The 23,721-nt window shown below is 36.5% G+C and overlaps 1 long non-coding RNA gene across 1 annotated transcript in view; it reads right to left on the bottom strand.

Annotated features, from left to right (window-relative positions):
* The window catches only part of LOC123536621 (uncharacterized), a 75,201-nt gene that overhangs the window by 19,598 nt on the left and 31,882 nt on the right, over positions 1-23,721 (bottom strand). The window contains exon 5 of the long non-coding RNA XR_008368040.1: positions 11,394-11,575. This is a non-coding gene — a long non-coding RNA (uncharacterized LOC123536621). The remainder of the gene's footprint in view (positions 1-11,393; positions 11,576-23,721) is intronic.

Below are 23,721 nucleotides of genomic sequence, written 5' to 3'. Positions count from 1 at the left end.
GAACAGACTCAGTCAAACCGAGTCTGTTATTATGCTTGACTGGTTGCGTTCTTTGCTTCCAAAAAATCTTCATATAGATTTCATTCTTTGCATTTTATTGTTTTACTGAAATCACATGGCATGTCTATACTTGAAAATATGACAGTATTTTAATCATGAAATGGCTGCATTATAAATTTTGCTACAGAAAACTTACGTGATACACCACTGCAACAATTTCGGTGTCTCACATTTAGCAGATTTTATCGAGTTTGACTGAAAATATTCTTGCATCACACAAGGCTTCCATTCTTCTTTTGATTTTTATCCAGCATTTACAGTGTCATTAAAATGCAATTTACAGATACCTAAAAAGGGTCACTGTATGTATGCTGCAGCCATTGGCAGTTTTTCAGTATTTTTGCAGAATAAAGAAGGCCAGCTATTTAGGGTGTTTTTTGCATCAGATAGTTCTTCTTTTCGGTCAGCATAAATTCGCGGTGGATTTTACTGTGGTAAAATTATGAAACATCAGTACATGTATTTCAAATAGCACAAGGAAATTAAATGAATGAATGAAAATCTAATTTCAATATGCACTTGCTGATAAATAAAAATAAACTAGAGGGCCACGAAGGCCCTGTATCGCTCACCTGACCTACTGACCTAAAGATCATCAAGATTAACAATCTGAGCAAGTTTCGTTAAGAAATGGTCATAAATGTGGCCTCTAAAGTGTTAACTAGCTTTTCCTTTGATTTGATCTGGTGACCTAGTATTTTTACCCACATGAGTCATATTCAAACTTGACCTAAAGATCATTAACATTCTGACTAAGTTTCATGAAGATACAGTCATAAATATGGCCTCTAGACTGTTAACAAGCTTTTCCTTTGATGTGACCCGGCATGACCCAGATTCAAACTTCACATAAAGATCATCAAAATTAACATTCTGACCAAGTTTCATGAAGATACAGTCAAAAATGTGACCTCTAGAGTGTTAACAAGCTTTTCCTTTCATTTGACCTAGTGACCTAGTTTTTTACCCCACCTGACCTAGATTTGAATATGAACTATAGATCATCAAGATTAACATTCTGACTTAGTTTCTTTAAGATATGGTCATACATGTAGCCATTCAGTGTTAACTAGCTTTTCCTTTGATTTGACCTGGTGACCTAGTTTTTGACTCTACAAGACCCAGGTTCAATCTGGACCTTGAGATCATCAAGATTAACATTCTGACTAAGTTAAACTAGAAAATGCTTTTGTAAAAAAGCGCATGTCTCCCCCAATGCAAAGTCCTATAGGCAAGAAGTCAATAGGGGTCAGGAGCAAAAGTCAAAGAGACACTGATGGTTGGCTGCAATAGGGATCATCTACTTGGCATGTCCAGTCATCCCGCTAAATTTCAACACTCTTGGCCTAGTGGTTCTCAAGTCACTGTTCAGGCTCCTGTGACCTTGACCTTTGATCAAGTGACCTCAAAATAAATAGGGGTCATCTACTCTGCATGTCCAATCATCCCATTAAGTTTCAACATAGTAGGTCAAGTGGTTCTCAAGTTATTTCCAAAAAATGATTTTACATGAACAGGCCACTGTGACCTTGACCTTTAATAGACTGACCCCAAAATCAATAGGGGTCATCTACTCTGCATGTTCAATCATCCTATGAAGTTCCAACATTCTGGGTCAAATGGTTCTCAAGTTATTGATCGGAACTGGTTATCAATGTTCAGGCCCCTGTGACCTTGACCTTTAACGGAGTGATCCCAAAAACAATAGGGGTCATTTACTCTGCATGAACAATCATCCTATGAAGTTTCAACATTCTGGGTCGAGAGGTTCTCAAGTTATTGATTGGAAATGGTTTTCCATGTTCAGGCCCCTGTGGCCTTGACCTTTAACAGAGTGACCCTAAAATCGTTAGGGGTCATCTACTCTGCATAACCAATCATCCTATGAAGTTTCATCATTCTGGGTCAAGTGGTTCTCAAGTTACTGACCGGAAATGGTTTTCAATGTTCGGGCCCCTGTGACCTTGACCTTTCACAGAGTGACCCCAAAATTGTTAGAGGTCATCTACTCTGCATGACCAATCATCCTATTAAGTTTCAACATTCTAGGTCAAGTGGTTCTCAAGTTATTGACCGGAAATGGTTTTCAATGTTCAGGCCCCTGTGACCTTGACCTTTAATGGAGTGACCCCAAAATTGATAGGGGTCATCTACTTTGCATGTACAATCATCCTATGAAGTTTCAACATTCTGGGTCAAGTGGTTGTCTAGTTATTGATCGGAAATGGTTTTCCATGTTCAGGCCCCTGTGACCTTGACCTTTGACGGAGTGAACCCAAAATCCATAGGGGTCATATACTCTTCATGATCAATCATCTTATGAAGTTTCAACATTCTGGGTCAAGTGGTTCTCTAGTTATTTATCGGAAATGATTTTCAATGTTCAGGCCTCTGTGACCTTGACCTTTGACAGAGTGACCCCAAAATCAATACGGGTCATCTACTCTTCATGACTAATCATCCTATGAAGATTCAACATTCTGGGTCAAGTGGTTCTCTAGTTATTGATCGGAAAATGTTTTCAATGTTCAGGCCCCTGTGACCTTTGACCTTTGACGGGGTGACCCCAAAAACAATAGGGGTCATCTACTCCAGCAGCCCTACAACCTTATGAAGTTTGAAGGTTCTAGGTCAAATGGTTATCCAGTTATTGCTCGGAAATGAAGTGTGACGTTCGGACGGACGGACTGACAGGGCAAAAACAATGTCTCCAATTAAGAAATGGTCATAAATGTGGCCCCTAAAGTGTTAACTAGCCTTTCCTTTGATCTGACCTGGTGACCTAGTTTTTTTACCCCACATGACCCAGATTCAAATTTGACCTAAAGATCATCAAGATTAACATTCTGACTAAGTTTCATGAAGATACAGTCATAGATGTGGCCTCTAGAATTTTAAGAAGCTTTTCCTTTGATTTGACCTAGTGACCTAGTTTTTTACCCACCTGACCTAGATTTGAATAAGAACTATAGATCATCAAGATTAACATTCTGACTTAGTTACATTAAGGTAAGGTCATACATGTGGCCTCTACATCGTTAACTAGCTTTTCCTTTGATTTGACCTTGTGACCTAGTTTTTGACATGACCCAGATTCAAACTAGACCTTGAGATCATCAAGATTAACACTCTGACCAGGTTTCATGAAGATATAGTCATTAATGTGGCCTCTACAATGTTAACAAGCTTTGCCTCTGATTTGACCTGGTGACCTAGTTTTTAACCCCAGATAACCCAATACTGAACTTGTCCAAGATTTTATTGAGGATAACATTCTGACCAAGTTTCATTAAGATTGGGCCAAAATTGTGACCTCTAGAGTGTTAACAAGCTTTTCCTCTGATTTGACCTGGTGACCTAGTTTTTTAATCCCAGATGACCCAATATCAAACTCGTCCAAGACTTTATTGAGAGTAATATTCTGACCAAGTTTCATTAAGATTGGTCCAAAATTGTGGCCTCTAAAGTGTTAACAAGCTTTTCCTTTGATTTGACCTGACGACCTAGTTTCTGACCCCAGATGACCCAATACTGAACTCATCTAAGATTCTATTGAGGGTAACATTCTGACCAAGTTTCATGACAAGAGGGCCATGAAGACCCTGTATTGCTCACTTGACCTATTGACCTACAGATCATCAAGATTAACATTCTGACCAAGTTTCATAAAGATATGGTCATAAATGTGATCTCTAAAATGTTAACTCGCTTTTCCTTTGATTTGAACTGGTGACCTAGTTTTTGACCCCATATGACCCAGATTCGAACCTGACCTAAAGATCATCAAGATTAACATTCTGACCAAATTTCATGAAGATACAGTCATAAATGTGGCCTCTAGAGTGTTAACAAGCTTTTTCTTTGATTTGACCTGGTGACCTAGTTTTTAACCCCATCTGATCCAGATTTGAACCTGACCTACAGATCATCAAGATCAACATTCTGACCAAGATTCATGAAGATACAGTCATAAATTTGGCCTCTACAGTGTTAAAAAGCTTTTCCTTTGATTTGACCTAGTGACCTAGTTTTTGACCCCAGATAACATTCTGACCAAGTTTCATTACACGGCTACTAAACGCTAGCGCCACCACCAAATTGTGGTGATAAGGAAAAGAGCTATCGACATTTCCGTGGTGCAGCTATCGCCCATTTCTACTTGTAAACACTTGAGTAAATTTTATATTTTATCCTATATTTTCATTGATAGAACTTTTTTCGAAAATCGGAAAATGTAGTTCCGTGTAACAACACTTTTACTACAGATTGGCAGTGATTTCATTAAAATAATATGCAAATTGTGGTGTCAGGAGCTTTTCTCCCGAATCTTACAGTGGCGCATTTTCATATCGGCCAGTATTCGTTCACCATTCCGATGAATAGACACACTGTAAGAACATACCTGCGCATGCAAATGGTGTAGAAATAATAAATAATTATATACGCACACACCATGAATAATAGAATCTCGGGTTAGAAGAAATATACCAGGATTTTTAAATGTGGTGGCGCTATAACTCTAGTGATGGCGCTATACAGTAGTGGTGGCGCTGTTACGGCATTCAATAATACGAACTGCTGACGCATCCGGAACAAAACAAACACCAACATTCTCTAACTGATAATTATCCTGCAATGAATCATTAAAAAGAAAAACACGATCATAGTCTACTTACCTTTATGAAACATTCTCTATCCAAGAAAAAAAAAAGAACAAAATACTCATAGACCCTTGGGACTCTTGTAGTCAAAGTAAATATGTTCCTTTGTTTAAAATGTTAATGTAGGATTATTTCTAACCTTTAAATATTCTACTTTAATACAAACGTAAGCCCGCCCGCTTAACTCAGTAGGTAGAGCATTGGTCTACGGACCGCGAGATCGCGAGTTCGATCCCCGGGTGGAGCAAATGTTCTCCATGACGATTTGATAAAAGACATTGTGTCTGAAATCATTCGTCCTCCACCTCTGATAGTTCATGTAGGAAAGTTGGCAGTTACTTGCGGAGAACAGATTTTTACTGGTACAGAATCCAGGAACACTGGTTAGGTTAACTGCCCGTCGTTACATCGTGACTGAAATACTGTTGAAAAACGACGTTAAACCCAAAACAATCAAAATAAATACAAACGTAAGTGTACTTTAAATTCAGGTCAAGAAAAATAGTAGCAATATTTTTATTTCAAACAAAGATTTGTGTCCGGGAAATAATTTGAAGATAGTGTAGAATATATGTATTTGTTGTATTAAGATTCTGAAACTACTCTCCTTTGTTTTTATACGTCGTTTGCATGTCACTGTAAACAAAATAGCTTTCTAAATAGTGACTACATTACATTTTCGATTCCAATCGATTAAATATGATTAATCAATAGAGCTTAGATGTACAATCTGAATCCATATACATGTAGATTATTTTGCGATCATGTAGAGGTTACTACATGTATTTTGTGGAGTAACGTAATTTGGGTGTAGTGTGGGATAGGTTGATAAGATCGATTATTGTAGAAATTTCCGGGGCTTGCAGACAGACATGTTCATATATTTAAATTGAATATATCAGTCACTAATCATATACAACAGCGCCACCACTACTGTATAGCGCCACCACTTGAGTGATAGCGCCACCACTTTCAAAAATACTCATGTTTTAACTTTTTACTGTATTTTTCGTAACTGTTTGGTGTATGGGAATACGTGTAATTCATTTCTACACCATTTGCATGCGCAGGTATGTTCTTACAGTGTGTCTATTCATCGGAATGCTGTTCGAATACTGGCCGATATGAAAATATGCCACTGTCAAATTTGGGAGAAAAGCTCCTGGCGCCACAATTTGCATAATATTTAAATGAAATTACAGCCAACATGTAGTAAAAGTGTTGTTACACGGAACTACATTCTCCGATTTTCGAAAAAAGTTCTATCAATGAAAATATGAGATAAAATATATATTTTACTTACGTGTTTACAAGTAGAAATGGGCGATAGCTGCACCACGGAACTGTCGATAGCTCTTTTCCTTATCACCACAATTTGGTGGTGGCGCTAGCGTTTAGTAGCCGTGCATTAGGATTGGGCCAAAATTGTGACCTCTAGAGTGTTCACAAGCTTTTCCTTTGATTTGACCTGGTGACCTAGTTTATGACTCCAGATGACCCAATATCAAACTCGTCCAAGATTTTATTGAGGGTAATATTCTGACCAAGTTTCATTAAGATTGGTCCAAAATTGTGTCCTCTAGAGTGTTAACAAGTTTTTCCTTTGATTTGACCTGATGACCTAGTTCTTGACCCAAGATGACCCAATATCGAACTTGTCCAATATTTTTTTTGAGGGTAACATTCTGACCAAGTTTCATTTAGATTGGGCTAAAATTGTGACCTCTAGAGTGTTAACAGTCAAATTGTTGACGACGGACGGACAGACGACGGACACAGGGCAATCACAAAAGCTCACCTTAAGTGCTCAGGTGAGCTAAAAATTGGGCCAAAATTGTGACCTCTTAGAGTGTTAACAAGCTTTACCTTTGACTTGAACTGGTGACCTAGTTTTTGACCCCAGATGACCCAATATCAAACTCGTCCAAGATTTTATTGAGGGTAACATTCTGACCAAGTTTCATTAAGATTGGGCCAAAATTGTGACCTCTAGAGTGTTAACAAGCTTTTCCTTTGATTTGACCTGGTGACCTAGTTTTTTAACCCAGATAACCCACTATCAAACTTGTCTAAGATTTTATTGAGAGTAACATTCTTACCAAGTTTCATTAAGATTGAGCAAAAATCGGACCTCTAGAGTGTTAACAAGCTTTTCCTTTGATTTGACCTGGTGACCTAGTTTTTGATCCCAGATGACCCAATATCGAACTCATCCAAGATTTAATTGAGAGTAACATTCTGACTAAGTTTCATTAAGATTGGGCAAAAATTGGACCTCTAGAGTGTTAACAAGCTTTTCCTTTGATTTGACCTGGTGACCTAGTTTTTGACCCCAGATGACCCAATATCGATCTCATCCAAGATTTAATTGAGAGTAACATTCTGACCAAGTTTCATTAAGATTGGGCCAAAATTGTGACCTCTAGTGTTAACAGTCAAATTATTGACGACGACAGACGGACGACGGACACAGGGCGATCACAAAAGTTCACTTTTGAGCACTTCCTGCTCAGGTGAGCTAAAAATAAAAAGTCTTAGTTGTTTCTTCACATGTGCCATTTACAAATTACATATTGAAACGACTATCATAGATAACGTTTGTAATATGTTTTTTTGAAAATGTCTCGAGTGTGTTATTATTACGCATCACAGTTTCCTCTGCAAACTAGAACTGTCACAGGAGTGACTCATACCCCCACCATACGGTCTTGTCACAGAAGAATGGCAACCATGAGAAATCTTAAAAATACTTTGGAGTACTTCATCCTGGGCTTCCACATATAAGTAATACTAGTATAATACTAGTATAATAATACTAGTAAATATATTAAATCTCTAATATTAGAGATACACTAAAGTGAATACAAAAAACTGTCTTACCGACCCATGTTACCACAGAAAAATGTTTTTACTTTTTACATAGGACTTATAATAAAAAAGTTAGAAAAATACCTAAAATATTGAAAATCTAAAAATAGGATTTCTAAAAATAGATTAATTCCTGGAATTTAAGGGGAAGAAACTCAGTACAAAAGTTAAAACAAGAGGGCCATGATGGCCCTATATCGCTCACCTGTTATCATTGCACTTGAGGACAAGAAGGTCCTCAGAAAAAATATCTAAGTCCAAAGGACAGGAACAACAAAGGGAAGAAATTTAACCAAAAAAAAAAAATCTTATAAGGTATAGATATGTTAAAATACACCTAAAAATTGGAGGTACCATCCATGTTGTACCACAGACAACTGGTCTCGTGTTTTCCCTACGGCCAATAATAAAAAAGTTACTAAAAATAAGTTATTTATAATAACGTAAAAGAGAAGTAATAAAAAAAAAAATATTGGAAGTGGACAAAAGAAGGATCTACCAAATAAATCTGTTGACATAAATGAAATTTCAGATCAGTATCTTCATTAGTTATGGAGATATAACAATTTTAATCTGAAATAAAGGGAGGTAATTTGACATAAAATCAGTCCATAGTTATCTACCCTGATTGTCTCAGTCCAACTAATAACAATAATGAAATTTCAAATAAGTCCTGTATGTACTTACTGATATAAATCCATTTTGATTACAATCAGGGGAGGTAATCAGATATAAAATAACTGGAACCTATGATTGGATCTGATTTGTCATGGAATCCAAGATTTATTGTTGTTGAAGATATTTTGGAATCTTTAAGGGGCCATAACTCTGGAACCCATGATGGAATCTGGCCAGTTGATGAAAGGAAGCAAGATCTTGTGGTGATACAAGTTGTTTGCAAGTCTGGTTAAAATCAAATCATAAATGAAGCTGCTATTGTGCAGACAAGGTCAAAATAGCTAATTTTGGCCCTTTCAGGGGACATAACTCTGGAACACATTAAGGGATCTGGCCGGTTCAATGAAGGAACCAAGATCTTATGGTGACACAAGTTTTGTGCAAGTTTGATTAAATTCAAATCATAAATGAAGCTGCTATTGTGCAGACAAGGTCAAAATAGCTAATTTTGGCCCTATCAGGGGCCATAACTCTGGAACCCATAATGGGATCTGGCCAGTTCAAGAAAGAAACCGAGATCTTATGGTGATACAAGCTGTGTGCAAGTTTGGTAAAAATCAAATCATAAATAAAGCTGCTATTGTGCAGACAAGGTCAAAATAGCTAATTTTGGCCCTTTCAGGGGCCATAACTCTGGAACTCATAATGGGATCTGGCCAGTTCAAGAAAGGAACCGTGATCTTATGGTGATACAAGTTGTGTGCAAGTTTGGTTAAAATAAAATCATAAATGAAACCACTATCGTGCAGACAAGAAATTGTTGATGCACGCACGCACGCACGCATGGACTGATGACGGACGATGGAGGAAGGGTGATCACAAAAGCTCACCTTGTCACTATATGACAGGTGAGCTAAAAAGGTTACTTCCCTTTGGCTCTAAGCCAATCAGAATGAGATATAGTGAAAATACATCAAAATTAACCTTAAATTTTAGGTAAAAGGGGACACAATTCAAGAAAATTTAGTGTCAGAGTTATGCACCTTGTGTCACATGATGTGGGTGATGAGGTGGAACATCTATTTTAAGTCTGAATCAAATCCATTCAGTAGTAACTGAGATATAGTGAAAATACATTAAAATTAACCTTAAATTCTAAGTAAAAAGGGGCATAATTCATGAAAAATTGGTGTCAGAGTTATGCACCTTGTGTCACATGATGTGGGTGATGAGGTGGAACATCTATTTTAAGTTTGAATCAAATCCATTTTGTAACTAGAGCTATCACTAAAGGTGATGAATTTACCCCCAGCCCCCCACCCACCCTCCCTGCATGCACTGACACAGTACATTGCAATCTGACGCACACAAGACTGCATAATTATGTGGACTGTATGTATATAGACTGTATGTATACAATATAGTAACAAAAAACAAAGTCCCATAACTATGCAGAATATTTATCTAAAAGAATGTAACATGACCATGCACAACTAGGGTTGGTACTGATCACTTGTGTGAAGTTTCATTAAATTGTGTGCAAGGGTTTGGTAGATTAGGCACGCACAAGATTGCATATGCAGACTGTATGTACATAGTATGTTAACAAGAAACAAAGTCCCATAACTCTGCAATTTTTGTCGCTGAAAGAACCTAACATGCCCCATGCACAACTACTGTTGTTACTGATCACTTGTGTGAAGTTTCATTAAATTGTGTCAAGAGGATGAGGAGAGATGGTGCGCACAAGATTGTGTCTATGTATATAGTATAGTAACAAAAAAACAAAGTCCCATAACTCTGCAAATTTTTTTTTCTGCAAGAACCTAACATGCCCTATGCACAACTACTGTTGTTACTGATCACTTGTGTGAAGTTTTCATTAAATTTTGTCAAGGGGATGAGGAGAGATGGTGCGCACAAGATTGTGTCTATGTATATAGTATAGTAACAAATAAACAAAGTCCCAATACTCTGCAAATTTTTTTTCTAAAAGAACCTAACATGCCCCATGCACAACATCTGTTGGTACTGATCACTTGTGAAAAGTTTCATTAAATTCTGTCAAGGGGAAAAGGAGAGATGGTGTGCACAAGATTGCGTCTACGGACAGACGGACAGACAGACAGACAGACGGACAAACAGACAGACAGACAGACAACCTGAAACCAGTATACCCCCCCTTACAACTTTGTTGTCGGGGGTGTACAATAATTGAGATATAGTGAAAATACATCAAAATCAACCTTAAATTTAAAGTAAAAGGGGACATAATTCATAAAAAATTTATGTCAGAGTTAAGCACCTTGTGTCACATCATCTGGGTGATGAAGTGGAACATCTATTTTAAGTTTGAATCAAATCCATTTAGTAATAACTGAGATATAGTGAAAATACAACAAAATTAACCTTAAATTCTAAGTAAAAGGGGACATAATTCATGAAATCTTGGTGTCAGAGTTATGCACCTTGTGTCACATGATGTGGGCACATGATGTGGGTGATGAGGTGGAACATCTATTTTAAGTTTGAATCCAATCCATTCAGTAGTAACTGAGATATAGTGAAAAAACATTAAAATCAACCTTAAATTCTATGTAAAAAGGGGCATAATTCATAAAAAAATGGTGTCAGAGTTATGCATCTTGTGTCACATGATGTGGGTGATGAGGTGGAACATCTATTTTAGGTTTGAATCAAATCCATCTAGTAATAACTGAGATATAGTGAAAATACAACAAAATTAACCTTAAATTCTAAGTAAAAGGGGACATAATTCATGAAAACTTGGTGTCAAGAGTTATGCACCTTGTGTCACATGATGTGGGTGATAAGGTGGAACATGTATTTTAAGTTTGAATCAAATCCATTTGGTAATAACTGAGATAATAGATTTCGGGACGCAACGGGACGCGACAAAACTGACTCCTATATACCCCCCTCAAACATGTTTGGTGGGGGTATAATAATCCCTATGACAATTGGTAAAACAAACTTAATTTTTCTTTATATGTTTGTCAATGTTTGGGTCACTCAAAACCATGGATAACATGAGCATTTTGCTCATCCCCTTTCGACCTCGAGCGAGCGGTGTTTCACTGTACATTAAATTTTTTAAAAGTCTGATTCTGTTTGACACATTTTTTATCACCTAATTTATTGCTAGTCTACAGATGATGCAACAACCTTTTGATATCGTTTCCACCAAGCCAGCTCTGCCTGTAAGCTCAATAGGTCCGACAAAAGACTTTTATTAGAAGGCTGTAGGTTTTAATCCTGGAGAAGATTGGGTTGTGCTAGGTAATATCACCAATGGATAACTTCTTCACAATCATACTGGTCCCCCCAGGTTAAAGTCTCTCACAGAACTGAAAAGTTAAAAGCATTTTTCAATTTGTAACCAAAAACTGAAAATGTTATCTTCATGCCTATCACAAAGAATTTTAAGATTGCTGTTGTGCATGTTATTCTTCCTAAAACAAACAAAACAAGAGGGTCATTGACCCTAAAGTGCTCACCTGTGTACAAGGCTTCAATTGTGTTTGTGTAACGTTATGGTACAAGTATAAAGGTAGGATTCTTTTATGTTAGCCTATATTATATACATGTCACACACATTTTTGAACTTAGGGCTATAATTTGAACAATTATGGTAGACAGTACAACTCAGATATCATATGCCAAATATCAAGGCTCTAGCTATTATTGATTCAGAGAAGGAAATTTTCAAAGTCCTTATATATAAGCCTATAGTAAGTACATGTCACAAACAGGGGTGAGGCCATTTTTGACCTTAGTCACACCCTTATATCACATGCCAAATATCACAGCTCTAGAAAATAGATTTTGAAGTCTGATAACTGAAAACCTATTTCTAACAAAAAAAAAACCCCATTATTCAGTGAATCAGAACCATCTGAACAACTTTAATAGAGGGCTACCCAGAGATCACTTGTGTGAAGTTTCATCAAAATCATTTCAGTAGTTTTTGAGGAGATGTTGTTTAAAACAAGAAGCTGCGTTCAATAACGCTTGATTCCCCCAGTGGCATCCTTGTCGATACAAAACAAGGTCAAGGTCAAACTAAGGTCAGGTAATGTTTGAAGATGAGGAATGGTCACAGGTTACATCTGCATAAGTATCAAGTCATTCTAGTAAGGGGTGTTGATGCTAGAGGAAAATGTCCCATTTGGTTAACCAAGAGATGGCCCATACAAAGCAACCTAAGTCCAAAACGAGGTCAAGGTCAAACTGAGGTCAGGTGATGTTTGCAGATGAGAAATGGTCACAGGTTACATCTGCATTAGTATCAAGTCATTCTAGTTAGGGGTATTGATGCTAGAGGAAACGGTCCCATTTGGTTAACAAAGAGATGGCCCATACAAAGCAACCTAAGTCCAAAACGAGGTCAAGGTCAAGGTCAAACTGAGGTCAGGTCATGTTTGAAGATGAGGAATGGTCACAGGTTACATCTGCATTAGTATCAAGTCATTCTAGTAAGGGGTATTGATGCTAGACGAAACGGTCCCATTTGATCAACCTCGTACAGACGGACGAACGAACGGAAGGACGGACCGGACAATCACTATATGCCTCCCGCATCAGTAGATGCCGGGGGCATAAAAATTGTTGATGAAAAGTGACCTCGCCCTCTGGTTGCCATTTTTTTTTTTTTTAACAAATAAAACAAGAGGGCCATGATGGCCCTATATCGCTCACCTGAGTACCATTGCTGATCAAGTTTTGACATAGATCACATAGGCATCTTATGAAACATCGTCAAAATCTGTGCAAAATGAGCAAGATGAACAAAGCAAAGTTGACACTGCTGAAGTAATAAACTTTTCACAGTCGTGGTCAACCATAATTGATGATGATAACTCAGAAAAATCTTTTTCCAACACAGAAGAAATATCCCCTGTATATTTTGACACAAGTGACATTAAGACACGTGACATAATGACACAATGTGACTGTAATGAGAATTTTGAAGAAAAATACACAAAATGCCTCCAAACAAATTAGAACACTTCAGACAGAAATTAAACAACTTCAAAAAGAGAACTCAGAACTAGCTGAAAAATGCACAGAGAAAGAAAAACTCATAAACAGTGATTTAAATGCAGAACTACTACTGCTTCAAGATGAAATGAAAAAATTAAAACAAGCAATCAGTCACTCAAGCAAGAAAATAAGACCTTACAAGAAAAGCTGTCATCGAAACAGACAGAAGAGGAGCACAACAAAGATCTCCATACTGAAGTATCAGAAATTAAAGCATGCCTGACAGACTTTTCATTGACACTAAATCTGTTAAAGCACCGTACAGAAAATATTCCAGATAATACAGATATATACCTGCTTCAGAACGAAGTAAGAGTAATGAAAAAGGAGCTCACAGAGGTTCTGAAAGAGAAAATCACAGTGACACAACAACAAACAAACAAAACCTCAAACCCTGAGAATGAATTCCTAGAGAAATCTCAGCCACAGCCTGAAAGCACAAACACAGAAATGAACAAGAGCTCGTCGAACACGAAATGCCCCCCTTGATGCATTTAGTAATTGCACAAGGAACAGAAATTATATGCTCACTGTAAACAAAAGTTCTACCATTCTGGTTTAATCTGACCTTGACCTTTAACCTATTAACCTAACAAGAGATTACAGATTGATCTTGGCACCATCCACTGAGCCATTTTTGAAAGTTCCAAATTTCAAGACTAGCTCAAGGTCAAAATCAAGGTCAAATTTCATTTAGGTACAAAACAATGTGTATGTGGTCCAAATTTGAAAGCGGTGGCTTGAGAAATGTGAAAGCAGGTCAATAGATCAATTTCAAGGTAAAGTTCATTTCGGTAAACAGAACTATGCATGTGCTTCAAATTTGGAGGCTGTAGCTTGAGAAATGTGAAAGTAGGTAATAGATAAAAATCAATGTAAAATTTCAATTCAGAACACAAAAATATGCAAGCAGTTAAAATTTGAAGCCTGTACCTTCAAAAATGTGAAAGTAGGTCACTAGGTCAATCTTAAGATCAAAGTTCATTTCGGTACACAAAACTACGCATGTGGTTCAAATTTGAAGGCTGTAGCTTGAGAAATGTGAAAGTAGGTCACTAGGTGAAAATCAAGGTCAAATTTTATTTCGGAACACAAAACTATGCAAGTGGTCCAAATTTGAAGCCTGTACCTTCAGAAATGTGAAAATAGGTCACTAGGTCAATCTCAAGATCAAAGTTCATTTCAGTACACAAAAGTACGCTTGTGGTTCAAATTTGAAGGCTGTAGCTTGAGAAATGTGAAACCAGGTCACTAGGTCAAAATCAAGGTCAAATTTTATTTTGGAACAAAAAACTATGCATGGTCCAAATCTGAAACCTGTACCTTCAAAAACGTGAAAGTAGGTCACTAGGTCAATAACAAGGTCAAAGTTTTTTTCAGTACACAAACCTATGCATGTGGTCCAAATCTGAAGGCTGTAGGTACAGAAATGTGAAAGTAGGTCACTAGGTCAAGATCAAGGTCAACTCATGTCAAGGTTCATCTTGCCACTCAAAACTATACATGTGGTCCAAATTTGAATGATGTAAGTTATGGACATGAAGATTCTAAGTTTTTCCCTATATAAGTCTATATGAACCATTTGACCTCTGAGGCAGGGCCATATTTGACCCGAGAGGGATAACTTGAACAAACTTGGTAGAGAACCACTAAATGATGCTACATTACAAAATACCAAAGCCATAGACTTTGCGTTTTGGACAAGAAGATTTTCAAAGTTTTTCCCTATATAAGTATATGTAAACATGTGACCCCCAGGGCGGAGCCATATTTGACCCTAGGGGAATAATTTGAATAATTTTAATAGAGGATCACTAGATGATGTCATATACAAAATATCAAAGCCCTAGGCCCTGTGGTTTTGGACAAGAGGTTTTTCAAAGTTTTTTTCCTATATAAGTCTATATAAACCATGTGACCCTAGGGGTGGGGCCATATTTGACCCCAGGGAAATAATCTGAACAATCTTGGTAGAGGACCACTAGATTTTGCAACATACCAAATATCAAAGCCCTAGGCCCTATGGTTTTGGACAAGAAGATCAGAAACCATTTAACTGTTCCTGGCCAATGTGACCTTGAACTTTGACCTAATGATCTCAAAATCAATAGGGGTCATCTGCTGGTCATGGCCAACCTAACTGTCAATTTTTCTGACACTATGCTCAAGCGTTCTTGAGTTATTGCCTGGAAACCATTTTACTGTTCCTGGTCACTGTGACCTTGACCTTTGACATACTGAACTCAAAATCAATAGGGGTCACCTGCTGGTCATTACCAACCTCCCTATCAACTTTCGTGACCTTAGGCCTAAGCGTTCTTGAGTTATCATCCGGAAACTGTTTTACTGTTCAGGGTCATTGTGACCTTGACCTTTAACATACTGACCTCAAAATCAATAGGGGTCATCTGCTGGTCATTACCAACCTCCCTATCAACTTTCATGATCCTAGGCCCAAGTGTTCTTGAGTTATCATCCGGAAACCGTTTTACTGTTCGGGGTCACTGTGACCTTGACCTTTAACATACTGATCTCAAAATCAATAGGGGTCATCTGCTGGTCATTATCAACCTCCCTATCAACTTTCATGATCCTAGGCCCAGGTGTTCTTGAGTTATCATCCGGAAACCGTTTTACTATTCAGGGTCACTGTGACCTTGACCTTTGACATACAGACCTCAAAATCAATAGGGGTCATCTACTGGTGATGACCAACCTCCCTATCAACTTTCATGATCCTAGGCCCAAGCGTTCTTGAGTTATCATCCGGAAACAGATAGGTCTACATTCCGACCGACCGACCGACATCTGCAAAACAATATACCCCTCCTTTTTCAAAGGGGGGCATAATAAAATAAACAAGAGCCATGTCAGACATGGCTAATCCCCCCACCGGGCATATCATAATTGAAGGATGTGGTCCGCATCAGGGGTTTTAAGATGTGGAAGAAAGAATAAGTCAGTAGTGAGGTGGTTTACTGCTAAATTCTATTAATTTTCATGAAGAGTATAGCTATGATGTTTTTCTATATGGCTACTGTAAAAAGAAGGAATGGAAAGCTAACAGGGAACTAGAGTGCCAGAATGTCACAATATATGCCCGTCAAAGCAAATTTCTTTACTCTAGCAGTTGTATTTGCAAATGGAATGTTAATTTTGTGGTTGTTTAGTAATCATTGTAAGTCTATTGTTTTTTAAAGTCCACAAAAAAACTCCTTACTAGGTAGAGATACCTTATATATAATAAAATTAATAAAATATACCTAAAACTGGAGAGTAACATCTATGCTGTACCACAGAAAAGTGGTCTTGTTTTTCCCTAGGGTCAATTATAAAAATGTTACAATATAAGTTATTTATAGTAACAACTAAGGGAAGTTAATCTTTAAAAAAAAAAAAAAAAAAAAAAAAAAAAAAAAAAATTGCAAGTCCACACAAAAATCTTTATCAGGAAGAGACTGGTTAAAATACACCTCAAAATTGGATTTAGCATGTTTGTTGTACTACAGAAAAGTGGTCTCGATTTTTCCCTACGACTAGTAATGAAAAAGTTACAATAAAAGCTATTTAAAGTAACAACAAAGGGAAGTATTTCTAAAGAAGGGAACTGCGCATAACACTTCGTCTCATGATGGTGTATAATTGTGCCAAGTTACATCAAAATCCCTCCATGCATGAAGAAGAAATGCTTCGGACAAAGTCATTCTTGTATCTGACCTTTGGCCTCTAAGTGTGACCTTGACCTTAGGCCTAGTGACCTGGATCTTGCGCATGACACTCCGTCTCGTGGTGGTGAACATTTGTGCCAAGTTATATCAAAATCCCTCAATGCATGAAGAAGAAATGCTCCGGACAAGGTTTTTATTCTTGTATCCTTTGACCTCTAAGTGTGACCTTGACCTTAGACCTAGGGACCTGGTTCTTGCGTATGACACTCCGCCTCGTGGTGGTAAACATTTGTGCCAAGATATATCAAAATCCCTCCATGCATGAAGAAGATATGCTCCGGACAATTTTTTTTAAGAAAATATGGTGAAGGGGAATAACTCAAAACATAGGCAAGGTAGAGTTATTGTTCTTGCACAATGCACTTCCTCCCAATGTGTTCTATCAGTGTATGAAGTTTGAAGAAAATCCCTCCAGTACTTTTGGGGTTATGCTCCGGACAAAATGTTTTAAGAAAATATGATAAAGGGGAATAACTCAAAAAATAGGCAAGGTAGAGTTATTGTTCTTGCACACTGCACTTCCTCCCAATGTGTTCTATCAGTGTATGAAGTTTGAAGAAAATCCCTCCAGTACTTTTGGAGTTATGCTTCGGACAAAATGTTTTAAGAAAATAAGATAAAGGGGAATAACTCAAAAAATAGGCAAGGTAGAGTTATTGTTCTTGCACACTGCACTTCATCCCAATGTGTTCTATCAGTGTATGAAGTTTGAAGAAAATCCCTCAAGTACTTTTGGAGTTATGCTCCGGACAAAGATCGTTGCGGACGCACGGACGGACTGACGCACGGACGGAGAGCATTTCTAATATCCCCTTCACCTTTGGTGGGGGGATAAATAAAGTCCTTATTCTTGGAGATAGTGTAACAAAGGGGCTGATCAGAGAAAAAATGACATCAGCTCAAGCATCTGTGATCATCAAATCACATCCTGGTGCAACTGTTAGCGATATAATGGAAGCTGTAAACAATTTCAATACACAACCGAAAACAACAAAGGATTCCGACATGATCATTGTTCATGCTGGTATAAACAAATTCTCCAGTGCTGATACACCTACTAAAATCTGTGAGGACTTTAAGGAACTAACTAGCACACTTAAGAAAATCAACCCAAAGGCAACAAATGCAATTTTTTCTGTTCTGCTGAAAAAGAGAGATCTTCTTTCTGTAGAAAACATCAATTCAACAAATTTGCTGTTGAGTAAGATGTGCAGTGAAAAAGGATTTAAATTCATAGACAACAATACAGTAATGCTTAAGGACAGCAAAGTTGATCAGAGCCTTTATCATGATGAAGTCCATCTGACAAACAAGGGATCAGCAAAGTTAGGCAAACTGATGAACACAGAAATTCGTGACACCCTCAGAATTACATACAATCCTAGACAAACTAATGTAAATTTTCCCCAGGCCCGGCAAGGACAATATCTCAACAAAAATTGGAGAATCAGACAGCGGAACCAAGGCGATCGTCAGCTCCCTTTGCCTTACTGGAGAAACAGATGACGGAACCCAGGCTCTCCTCAACCTCCTCCGCCTTTCTGGCCCATGCAAATGCCACAATGGAGATAAGTGCATTTAACGCACAAGATACAAACAAGGCAGAACATAATGATGTGATTCAACATAGTGTAAATAGTGTACAAAATTCAGTATCAGAAAATGGATTTAATATGACTGAGCACAGCTCATCAAGTAGAACAGATAATGTACTACAAGCACAGAAAAATGTATCATCACAAACAAGAAGTACTTCAAAAATAAGCATAGAAAATACCAGTACTTGTCAAGCTGAACCATTATTCACTAACAAAAAGGGTATGAAAATACTTCACTGAAATATTCATTATCTATACCCAAAATTGGATCAGGTAAATTCACTTGCAAATGAACATAGTGAGATTGATATCTTGTGTTTTTGTGAAACTTTTCTTAATGATTTTTTCAGTGATAGTGAATTTCAACTAAATGGGTATCAAATGTTTCGCAAAGACAGACAATCGAATGGTGGTGGCATCATTGTGTATGTTAAAAACAAATTTTCATGTATTCGAAGACAAAACTTAGAAAATGATGATATAGAGTCAATCTGGCTTGAAATAAGATGCTCAAAACAAAAACCTTTCTTGCTTGGATATTATTACAGGCCACCATCTTCTCATAATGAATGGATGCCTTGGATGGACACTTTTGAAGCCGCCCTTGAACCTATTCTAAATGAAAACATAGAAACTATACTGCTTGGTGATTTCAATATAAATTATGTTAACAACATAGCAGTTAACAACAATTGGAACAAAATTGTCTCTTCCTATAACTTAGAACAGTTAGTTAGACAAGCAACCAGGGTAACTTCCACAACATCCACAATCATGGACCACCTTTACACCAATACCCCTTGTAATATTGTTAAAGTTTCTGTACCAACTCTCAAACTAAGTGATAATTTTCCAGTCTGTTTCACAAGAAAATTATATTCAAAGACTGAAAAGAACTCTACTCATGACATGATCTATTATAGGTCTTTAAAACACTTTGATGAAACATATTTCATTGAATCTCTAGAAAATCTACCATGGACAGTTATTGATTCTTTTGATGATCCAGATGATGCACTTGGTATGTTCAATGATATGTTCACGAAAATATTAAATGAGCAGGCACCTATAAAGAGTAAACGTGTAAAATATAAAAATCAACCAGACTGGTTTACACAGGATATTTAAAAGCTATAAAGTCACCGATCATGATAAGAAAATTAATGATGATGAACTATTTAAATACTGGAGACAAAAAGTGAAAAGTCTATCATCAAATGCAAAAAAATCCTTTTATATTCAGGCCATAAATAAAAATGATAGAAATCCTAAACGCCTATGGAAAAATCTTAAAGATCTTTCAGGTAAGAATTCCAATTATCAAAGCAACTATATAGATGATGATGAACGAAATCCCATTACAGATCCCAGTAAAACTGCTGAAATATTCAACACCTTCTTCACTAACATTTTTAAAAAAGCACCAACTCATAAATCACACCTGGCAGAACAGAACAAATTAGTCATAAAAGACTTTGTAAATGCTAAGATACCAAATGAAACCGAGTTTGAAATTCCATTAATTACTGAGGAATTTATAAAACAAGAACTCAAATCTCTAGATACTACTAAATCAACGGGTCTTGATGGAATAGGACCCAAATTTCTAAAAATAAGTGCAAATGTAATTTCAAAACCTTTGTCAAAAATATATAACCTAAGTATTTCTAGTGCGAAATTTCCACATCAACTTATACTAGCCAAAGTAACTCCTATTTTTAAAAAGGAAAACAAATCAGATAGAAACAACTTAAGACCTATTTCCATCCTACCAATCCAATCAAAAATTATTGAAAGACACATCTCTAACAGTATGAAAACCTTTCTGGAAAATTTTAAACTATAACATGTCAGGGTTCCGAAAATTCCATTCCTGTGAAACAGCACTTACAGAAATTATAGATGATTGGATTTCGGCAAATTTCAATAATAACAATTTGGTAGGACCCATTTTCTTGGATTTGACTAAAGCTTTTGATTTAATAAATCACAAGCTACTCATTGAAAAACTTAAATGCTACAAGTTCAGCTCAAATTGTATTAAATGGTTTTCATCGTACTTATCGGAGCGATTCCAAAAGGTCAGCATATCAGGCAGCTTATTAACAGCACAACCAATTGTTGCAGGTGTCCCACAAGGTTCTGTCCTAGGCTTCTGGAAAAACTGTTTCAGATGTACAAATTGTCCTCCAAGAAGATCTTACTATTGTAGAGAAATGGTGCAAAGACAATTCCATGATACCAAATGCTGAGAAGACAAAAGCAATGTTTCTTTCAGCCTCCAACAAGATACATAATACTTTTGGAAATAACAACTCCCTTGAATTTACATTTAACCAACAGAAGCTTGAAACTGTTCACGAAGAAAAATTTCTTGGAATACAAGTTGACCAAAATCTAAACTGGAAAAATCAAATTGACAAAATACTAAAAAAGTGTAATTCATTACTTTATCTTTTGCTAAGAATTAAATTCTGTCTGAACTTACACTCCCGCAAATTATTCTACAATGCTTATATTTTACCCCATTTGGATTACTGCAGCACAATTTGGGGAAACTGCAACTCACAACTGCAAAATGATCTGATTAAATTCCAGAAAAGGGCTGCGAGCATTTTACTTGACAAACCATTTGATACCCCTTCAAATGAACTCTTCAAGGAACTCCATTGGATGACTTTCCCGGAAAGAGTTGATTATAAAAAAGCTGTAACAGTCTATAAAGCATTGCAAACTGAATCTCAAAATTGTCCAGACTACTTAAAGAATAAATTCAAATATGTTAATAATAATAAACTCAGGTCACCACAGCAACAACTTCTTTATATTCCAAAGCCAAATTTAGAATTTTTCAGGAAGTCTTAAATTATTCAGGACCGAAATTCCTTTACATGTAAGATCTTCTGCATCTAGTACAGAATTCAAAAGAAGATACAGTCGAAACTCGATATCTCGAATTTCAAGGGACCCTGCTTTTTATTTCGAGATAACTGAAGTTCGAGTTATGAGAAGGGACGTATGGACAAAATGATGAAAAATAATTGGTTTAGTTACGAGAAGTTTTTATAAAAAATAAACGCTGTTTCCGTGATGCTGTGTATATGCTGTTGGCACTATACACGTACACGATTCCGTACACTTTATTTTTACCAAAGTTTTCACTTTTTTGACAGAGCTCCAGATAAGCTTTTGGTGCAATTGGGTACACATTCACAAAGAGATGTGTGAAATTTTATCACATATTTTCCTCACTTCGACTTACTGAGTTTACAATGCACTTGAATTTTACTGACGGGACTGAAAATCCCTTTCGACACATCCGGAGTCTTGGTAAGTCAAATTTTGACGTATCCGAAGTTGAATTACATATATAAAGAAGGAAATTTGACGGGACTTGGAAATTTCTTCGACTTAAGAGGAATTTCGAGGTAAGCGAGTTTGAGATACCGAGTTTCGACTGTATATCGAATGGAAGTTTCCTGGTTGGACAAACTGACAATTAAAATATATTGTTTTTATTCTGTGCTGTTGATTATGTAAAATCTATCTGTTTTGTTCTTTGTTCATGTTGTTAATATGTAAAATGTATTATGTTATTATGTTTAGGTCCTTATGGAAATTTTTCTGTACTTCTGGTTTTGTAAAATGTATCTGTTTTGTTCTTTATTTATGTCATCGTACCATGTTGTAAATATGTAAAATGTATCATGTTATTACGCTGAGGCCCATACGGAAGATTGCTTTGGCAAGTATGCTGCCTCGTTAAATAAAGTCTATTATTATTATTATTATTATTATTATACACACTAAATATAATCAGGACAAAAATATTCTATTGAAACAGTACCTTTTGATCTATGGGTCACAAACAAGTCAGGGCCAATCTCCATATGGAGTTTGAGGGTCCTACGCTCAAATGCTGCATTTTTGTACTAGCATGACTATTTCTTACCGTGGAAGACTTAAATAACATTTAAAACCAATCTGATTAGATGCTGCTGAAGTATATTCATTTACATAAAATAAAGGGAGGTAATTTGTCATAAATTCAGTCAAAAGTTATCTACCCTGGTTGTCTGAGTCCATCTGATGGCATAAATGACATTTCAAATCAGTATCTTCATTGGTTACTGAGATACACCCATTTTAATTTGAAACAAAGGGAGGTAATTTGACATAAAATCAGTCCATAGTTATCTACCCTGATTGTCTCAGTCCAACTAAAGACAATAATGAAATTTCAAATGAGTCCTATAAATACTTACTGAAAAGAATCCATTTTTATTAAAATCAGGGGAGGTAATCATGCATTGGTATATGCATATAGAAGATACAGAGTACAAGTCTTTACAACAATATATTAGAAAAGTATTCATATCGATAAACGTTCACTCAAGAGTTATCTAACATGACTATTTCTTACCATGGAAGACATAAATAATGTTTCAAACCAATCTCATTAGAAGCTGCTAGGTATATTCATTTACATAAAAATAAAGGGAGGTAATTTGTCATAAATTTAGTAAATATGTATGTTCATTGATTGTCAAAGTCAATCTGATGGCATAAATGAAATTTCAGATCAGTATCTTAATTAGTTACGGAGATATATACCCATTTTTGATTGAAATAAAGGGAGGTAATTTGACAAAATCAGTCCAAAGTTATCTACCCTGATTGTCTCAGTCCAACTAATGACAATAATGAAATTTCAAATGAGTCCTATAAGTACTTACTGATATAAATCCATTTTGATTAAAATCAGGGGAGGTAATCAGATATAAAATAACTCCGAAACCTATGATTAGTTCTGACACATTCATCATGGAATCCAAGATTTATTGTTGTTGAAGATATTTTGCAAGTTTGTATCAAATCAAACCATAAATGAAGTCTCTATATGGCTGCAAAAGCCGTAATAGCAAGTTTTGGACCTTTAAATGGCCATAACTCTGGAACCCATGATGGGATCTGGCCAGTTTTCGACAGGAACCGAGATATTATGCCAATACAAGTTGTGTACAAGTTTGAATAAAGTTGACTGCAAAATGTTGTCTCTATCGTGTTCACAAGCCAAAAATAGCAAAGTTTAGCTCTTTAAGGGACCATAACTCTGTAACCCAT

This window comes from Mercenaria mercenaria, chromosome 17 (genome assembly GCF_021730395.1).
Source record: "Mercenaria mercenaria strain notata chromosome 17, MADL_Memer_1, whole genome shotgun sequence".
In the NCBI taxonomy this organism is placed as follows: domain Eukaryota; kingdom Metazoa; phylum Mollusca; class Bivalvia; order Venerida; family Veneridae; genus Mercenaria; species Mercenaria mercenaria.
This window is presented reverse-complemented; position numbering and strand designations above follow the sequence as displayed.